We start from the raw sequence: 6,210 nt of genomic DNA, 5'->3' as shown, positions 1-6,210 counted from the left end.
ACGGGGGAAGGGAGGGGCAGGTGGGAGAGCGTCGAGTCTCCTCTCACTTGTCGGTAAGATGGCTTTGGGACATCACTGACTAGGTAATTTGTCATTTTTCAGTGGTAAACATAGCATGTTTTAAATTGTACTCATGCATGAACGGAATTGTTTTTTACCGAGGACAGAATTCCTTCTGTAAACCAATGGTTCTGTTCACTCTAGAGGCGCACTGAGATTTTGTTTTCTGACTACCCTCCATTATTTTTATAATGCACCACTTAATTTTACTTTAAACACGGCACCTTCCTACACAGATCTAGCATTATCCCACGTGTTTGAGGATAAAAGCTCTTGTGATGTACCAGCTGCCAAGAAGCTCCCCCAGCTTATTTTCAGTGCCGTTCAGGTCAGCAGGGTGGTAGGTGTTGACTGTGTCACTGGGTTTGTCCGAGTGCATTACGCAGTCTGAAATCTCAAACTGACAGGGACACGAGGCCTTTCATAGATTTAAGTATACTTTTACGATGCCTTTGATTAATAGCATTAAAGTGAGATATGTAAAAGATAAGGATGTTCTTTTGTCAAAATGTTGAAGGCTTAGGGTTTATAATATATTGTGATTTTTTTAAAGGTTTTATTTAATATCGCTTCTCGGCCTTTTGGCTAAGATCAAGTGTAGTATCTGTTATCAGTTTAAAGGTTTTATTTATTTATTTGAGTGAGAGGGCACGGGCATGCGCACAAGGAGGGGGAGGGGCAGAGGAAGAGGGAGAAGCAGGGATTCCCCCACCACCGCCATGGAAGACTCGATCCCAGGACCCGGGTTCATGACTTTAACCAACTGAGCCACCCAGGCACCCCATATTGTGATTCTTAGTATGTTTCCAAATTTCATAAAACCCCACAGCCTTACTTTTAAGGAGATGACATTTACATTTTACTAAGTTGCAGATGAAATAAAGGGAAATTGACTGTGTGCTTCAGCAGTTCATGTTTCAATAAGGGAAATTATATACATCATTGGCTTCCAGGGTATAATAAATGGGTGAATGTTAGTTATTATTACACACATTGCTATAAATATTACCGTGCACCCAAACATTTGAAATAGTTCTTATCTCCATTTTGGGCTTATATAAATACTCCTTCAAAATAACTATCTTCCTATATTTTCTAAATATAGAAGATTAATTTCTCTAACCCCAGGGAAACAAGACTTTCTGAAATGTAATACCATGCACATATACATGGTTATGGGCCAGAAAGGTTGTATCTGAAAGCTTAAAAAAGAAAGTGACTCTCCTTAAAATAATTTATCATTCATCCCATACCCATACCACCATTTTCTAAGACTCTTGCAGCATCACTAAAACAAATTGCATTCTGTGTCCCGGCTAGGACACCCATTAGTGGCCTGGAAGTATGGGCTATTCTGATCATGAAGCCTTGTAGAAAGACAAGAGTTGCCTGGTTCCATGCAAGTCAGTGGTTTGCTTTCACTGCCAGAGACTAGTTATAATTTTAGGGTAGAATTATCTCATCATTTTCTATCTGACATGATTCATTTCTACTTCTCACATCTCCACAGACACTTATTTAAAAACCCTCCCCACTGGTTTTGTTCTTACTGGGACGCGGAGGCAGTGGGAAGGAAAAAACAGGAGTTTCTTTTTTTTTTTTTCCCTGAGTCAATTCTGGGCAGTGAATAAGATGTGTTTTTCTTACCAATGTCAATAAAAGACCATCCCTTTAACTGCCCAGCTTATTAGTCATATGCATTGCCTTGAGATATTGCCCCAAAGATCAATACCCTGATTTCCTCTCCATCTGCCTAGACCAAGATAATTAGGCTCTTTACTTTGTTTTGTATATAATGAAGGAGGCAACGTAGTGCTAGTAGGGAAAAAAGGCGATCTCCCTGTGGTAAATGTATTGACATTTACAGACACCGACAGAGCACAACATGGAGAGAGTAATGAGAAATTTGACTGCTTTCCCCTCTTTCTCCGCTTCCTGCTTTAGAGTTGCTGCATCCCACAGTGAATTACTAGCTACAAAGAGAAGGGACTGCTTAGGGACTGACAATTGAGAGCATTTACAATTAGCTGAATTGATTAACCTTTACAAATGCTGTTACTTTATGAGGTGTTTTTCTCAGCCCTGGTTGAACAGTACGCCTTATTGATTCAACATACTCCTTTATGGAAGCCCTGATTTGTTTGTGACTCCACCAGTCATAACGCCTGCCTTGGTAATCGCTTCTGCGTGTTCTTGGGAAAGCTTGACGGCGTAGACTGATTGGCATTATGTAAATGGAGTCCTTGTCACCCTCTTGGAGAAGGAGAGGTGTACAGGGCGGGAGAAGAGAGGGCGCAGACCTGCCTCCCTGCGTCCCCATCTCCCAGCACAGACACAAAGGATGACAGCCTCTCGCTGCCCCTCAGTCCACACTGCCTTGCTCCAAATAAACAGCCTGTAGGGTGAAAAGAGCTGCAGACTTTTCTCCGAGGTTTCCACCTCCCCTGTATTCCCTGGCTTTTACTTCGGGTTTCCTGAAATAATTTGGGTTTTGTGTGTGACTGTGAGGGAAGGGGTGGTGGGAAATTGTCAAAAAAAAAAAAAAATAGAACTGTAGCTTATTTTTTTTGAAATGTTATAGACTGATTTTGAGTGCCTGACTCTGGCTAGTGATCCCAAAACCTATGACAAAAGGCATATTCCTTTAACCAGTTTCATTCAAAGAGTCTCTGTGCTCAGAATAAATATCGCATAGAAATGGCTGCCTCCCATCCCTCATGGCCCATCAAACTATATGAATACAGAGTAAATACTATTTGGTTTTCCTTCCCTTCACGCTTCCTTCTCTCTCCACTTTTTTCCTTCTAACCTTTTATTCTTCATTTCAAGGGGTACATTTTTATGATCTTTTTTTTTTTAAGATTTTATTCATTTATTTGACAGAGACACAGCGAGAGAGGGAACACAAGCAGGGGGAGTGGGAGAGGGAGAAGCAGGCTTCCTGATGCAGGGCTCGATCCCAGGACCCTGGGATCATGACCTGAGCCCAAGGCAGACGCTTAACGACTGAGTCACTGAGGCGCCCCACATTTTTGTGATCTTAAAGATAAAAGAACTGGCAGCCTGAAATGCTACTGAGTTAATCCATCAGCGGTTCCAGCAGTGTTCCTTAAATGCATTCTGCACCCAAGACCAGCTACATGATTTGTGGGGTCCGGGGCACAATGAAGATGCAGGGTCGCTTGTTTATCAATTATTAAAAATTTCTAACTCGTGACAGCAGAGCATTAAATCTAGCCCAGCTCTTGTAAGCATCAGGCTTTGTGTGCCTGCATAGTCACATGACAGGAAGTAGGCCCTGTCTTTACCTTGGACCCTGTGTTTTGTGGAGACTGAGGTGGTGGTATTTGTTTTCCTTCCCAAATAGACTTTAAACTTCCCTAATGTGAGACTGGTTTATTCTGGATCATGCTGAATCGCCTGTGCTTGTTTCCCACTTGAGCTGCTGCTTAGTTGGTAGGAACTGAGAGCCGCACCCTAATGCACATCTTCTGCATAGCAGGGAAACCTAAACCAGACCTGGGTGACTTGAAGCACTTTTATCCATGCCAGAGTTAGGAAACTGGAGTGTTTGTCACCTTGCTCATTCAGTGCTGGCTGAAGAAAGTTTGTTTTGCTTTATGTGATTAAACTGAATGTTTTGCTTGATGCACATGCAAAAATATGTGCATTTATTCTAATATAATACATAGACATATTCAAATGCACAGGATTTTTTCATACATATATGTGCATAACAGAATTAAGTTTATGGCATTCCAAGACACAGATGAACAATGATGGAAGACAGCCATTTTTTTTTTAAATGAAGAATTGATGCATTTGTAAAGAAAAAAAAATCTGGGAGCTGCTCTAACAAAGTCTGCAGCATTCACAGCGTGACAAACAAATGAGAAAACAGCAGATGCAGCACAAATTAAGATGTATTTAGCACAGCAGCCCATCAAATGTGTGAACGTCTTTTGTAACTCAGCTTTGCAAGGTTGATGTATTGCACTTTAGACAGCTGATAATGAACCCTCCTAGCAATTAGAAGTGGAAATACTGAGGAGTCAAAATTGTGTTGTTCCCAGTGGGCCAAAAAAGAAAAAAAAAAAAAAAAGAAACCAAAAATCCATGTGAAACTTCTTTAATGTGCTTGCAAAACAAAGAGAATGTTTCAATTTATATACTGGTGTGTTTGAATTTCTCTTGCCTTTTAAAAATTCCTACTTCATTTTAATTACCATCGGATTCTAAAGTGCCATTAGATAAGTATGAATTCTGTTGCAGTTACACACGTTTTATGGCCAATACAATGTCTTTCCTTTATGGGATGCATTATTTAGTACTCTTACATTAAGACAATAACTTCAATCATTCTGCCTTCAAACGGCAATAAGCATGGTAATGGCTTCGTGGAGCGGCTTCCTGACTCTATCATTGTGTTTTCTCTTTAATATTAGAGCGTTGTTTTTATTTCTCTGCAGTGTGTCTGTCCCCCTGCACCCCCAATTTCTGTTTTCTGAGAGGGGAAACACATTTGCAGTAGGGAACAAAGCATCAAAGTCCATCTAAAAGGCCACATTCTATCCTAATCTGGTGCCAGGGCTAACAGTGTACTGTTAATGTTTGCTTTAGAAAAAAAAAATCAATATTTGATTTAAGCAAGCATATCATTTCCTTCCAGGAGGAAGAGGTGCTCGGTAGTTATTTTGTGGAGTTAGCAGTAGTCTAGCATTTTGTCAAGTATGGGTTTTGACAAATTTAACAAGCTTGAAAGGACTCACAGGAGAATAAGCCAAACAACATGAAGGTGGAAAAACAGAAACAAATAAGGAAAGGGAGCCTAATTGGTATATTCTGCCTAGGAAAGAGAGATCTGACAGGTGATTTAAAAGCTGACCCGCCCGTGTGAAAAATCTTATTTGTTTCTGATGTTCAGGGTCTTAAAGAAATCAGCATCACAGACACCATTGCCTCTTGAGTCTCTTTCCTGCTGTTGTGTTGTTGCAATCTGTATCCTTAATCCCAGACCTCCAAAGAGAAACCTCCCACCTTCAACTCTAGGTGAAGCTTAGAGGAGCCTGAGGGTGAATGGAAACATTAGTCACGTTTCTGTAAGACAAAAACAAATGTCCAGGGGTATGTGCAGATCGGTCATATTGTGAACCCATGGACAGAATTTATTTCACAAGGTGGCAGCCTTTCTGTGCTACCCAGAGTGGGGTCCAAACAGTACTGTCCTGGATTTCCATTGTAATTTAAAGGGAAATTTTCAATGCCCAGAGCCCTTGATGTCCTGCAGATGAAGGAGGAAAATGTCGTCGAGCACTATGCAGCAGAAACCCAGTTGGGTGGCACCAATCTTGACTTCCCAGTGAACAGTTCATGGCATCTACGTCCTAAGTCTTCAGAAGATGCGGGAGGAGCTCTTTCGGTGATTGATGACATTGTTGCCATCGAAAATCTGGCTGATGTCAGTGTCATAGCCTCCAGGGATACTGGCCAGGGAGCTTTGCTGAAATTTCCTGCTGCCACCAGAGCTGTTCCTCTTAATTGGCCACTTCACTCCTGAACGTTCAGGAGCTACGACTTCCCGGTGGTTACTGATCGCAGGGTCCACCACCAGCTTCTCACAGAGGTGTTTTCTGTTAACCTGCCTACCACTGCTCTGTGGAACACGTGCCACCTCCTCAGCGCCATGGTGTGGAGCAACAAGAGCTCACTCAGCAGTTCTGACGCGGCGGCCGCCCCCCCCGCCCCCCGGGGAAGTTCTGCGCATGCGCAGCACCATTTCCCGTGAGCACCCGCGGAAGGCACGCCGGCTCTCACCCTCTGCGGAGGTCCTGAGAGGTTGAGGAGGGAGAGCAGGTCACTTCTTGAAAAGGCTGTGACCCGGAGGTACTGTGGGGTGGATTGACTGCTCCAGCTCCCAGATTTACTGCTCCTCCGCCCGAGGTGGCAGCCTGGTCTGGAGGCAGGGGGTGCCCTGTGCACCTGCTCAGCACCTCTCCGCGGAAGACCGCAGCCCTGGGCCGCCACCGAGGACCCCACCGGAGCGCCCGCGCTCAGGCCACGGAATAGGTAGGAACGACCCCTGAAGTAGTCTCAAGCTGTTCTTCCATAGGCTCTTCATCCGAACACAAACCAGAAAGAGGGTTCAGAATG

General features: G+C 43.3%; 1 pseudogene; it reads left to right on the top strand.

Moving 5' to 3' along the window:
* Window positions 1–625: 625 nt before the first annotated feature.
* On the top strand, window positions 626–777 carry LOC112815217 (U2 spliceosomal RNA; annotated as a pseudogene).
* Window positions 778–6,210: the final 5,433 nt, after the last annotated feature.

Source organism: Callorhinus ursinus, unplaced genomic scaffold (genome assembly GCF_003265705.2).
Source record: "Callorhinus ursinus isolate GAN/ISIS: 27379988/994484 unplaced genomic scaffold, GSC_fseal_2.0 scaffold30, whole genome shotgun sequence".
In the NCBI taxonomy this organism is placed as follows: Eukaryota; Metazoa; Chordata; class Mammalia; order Carnivora; family Otariidae; genus Callorhinus; species Callorhinus ursinus.
This window is presented reverse-complemented; position numbering and strand designations above follow the sequence as displayed.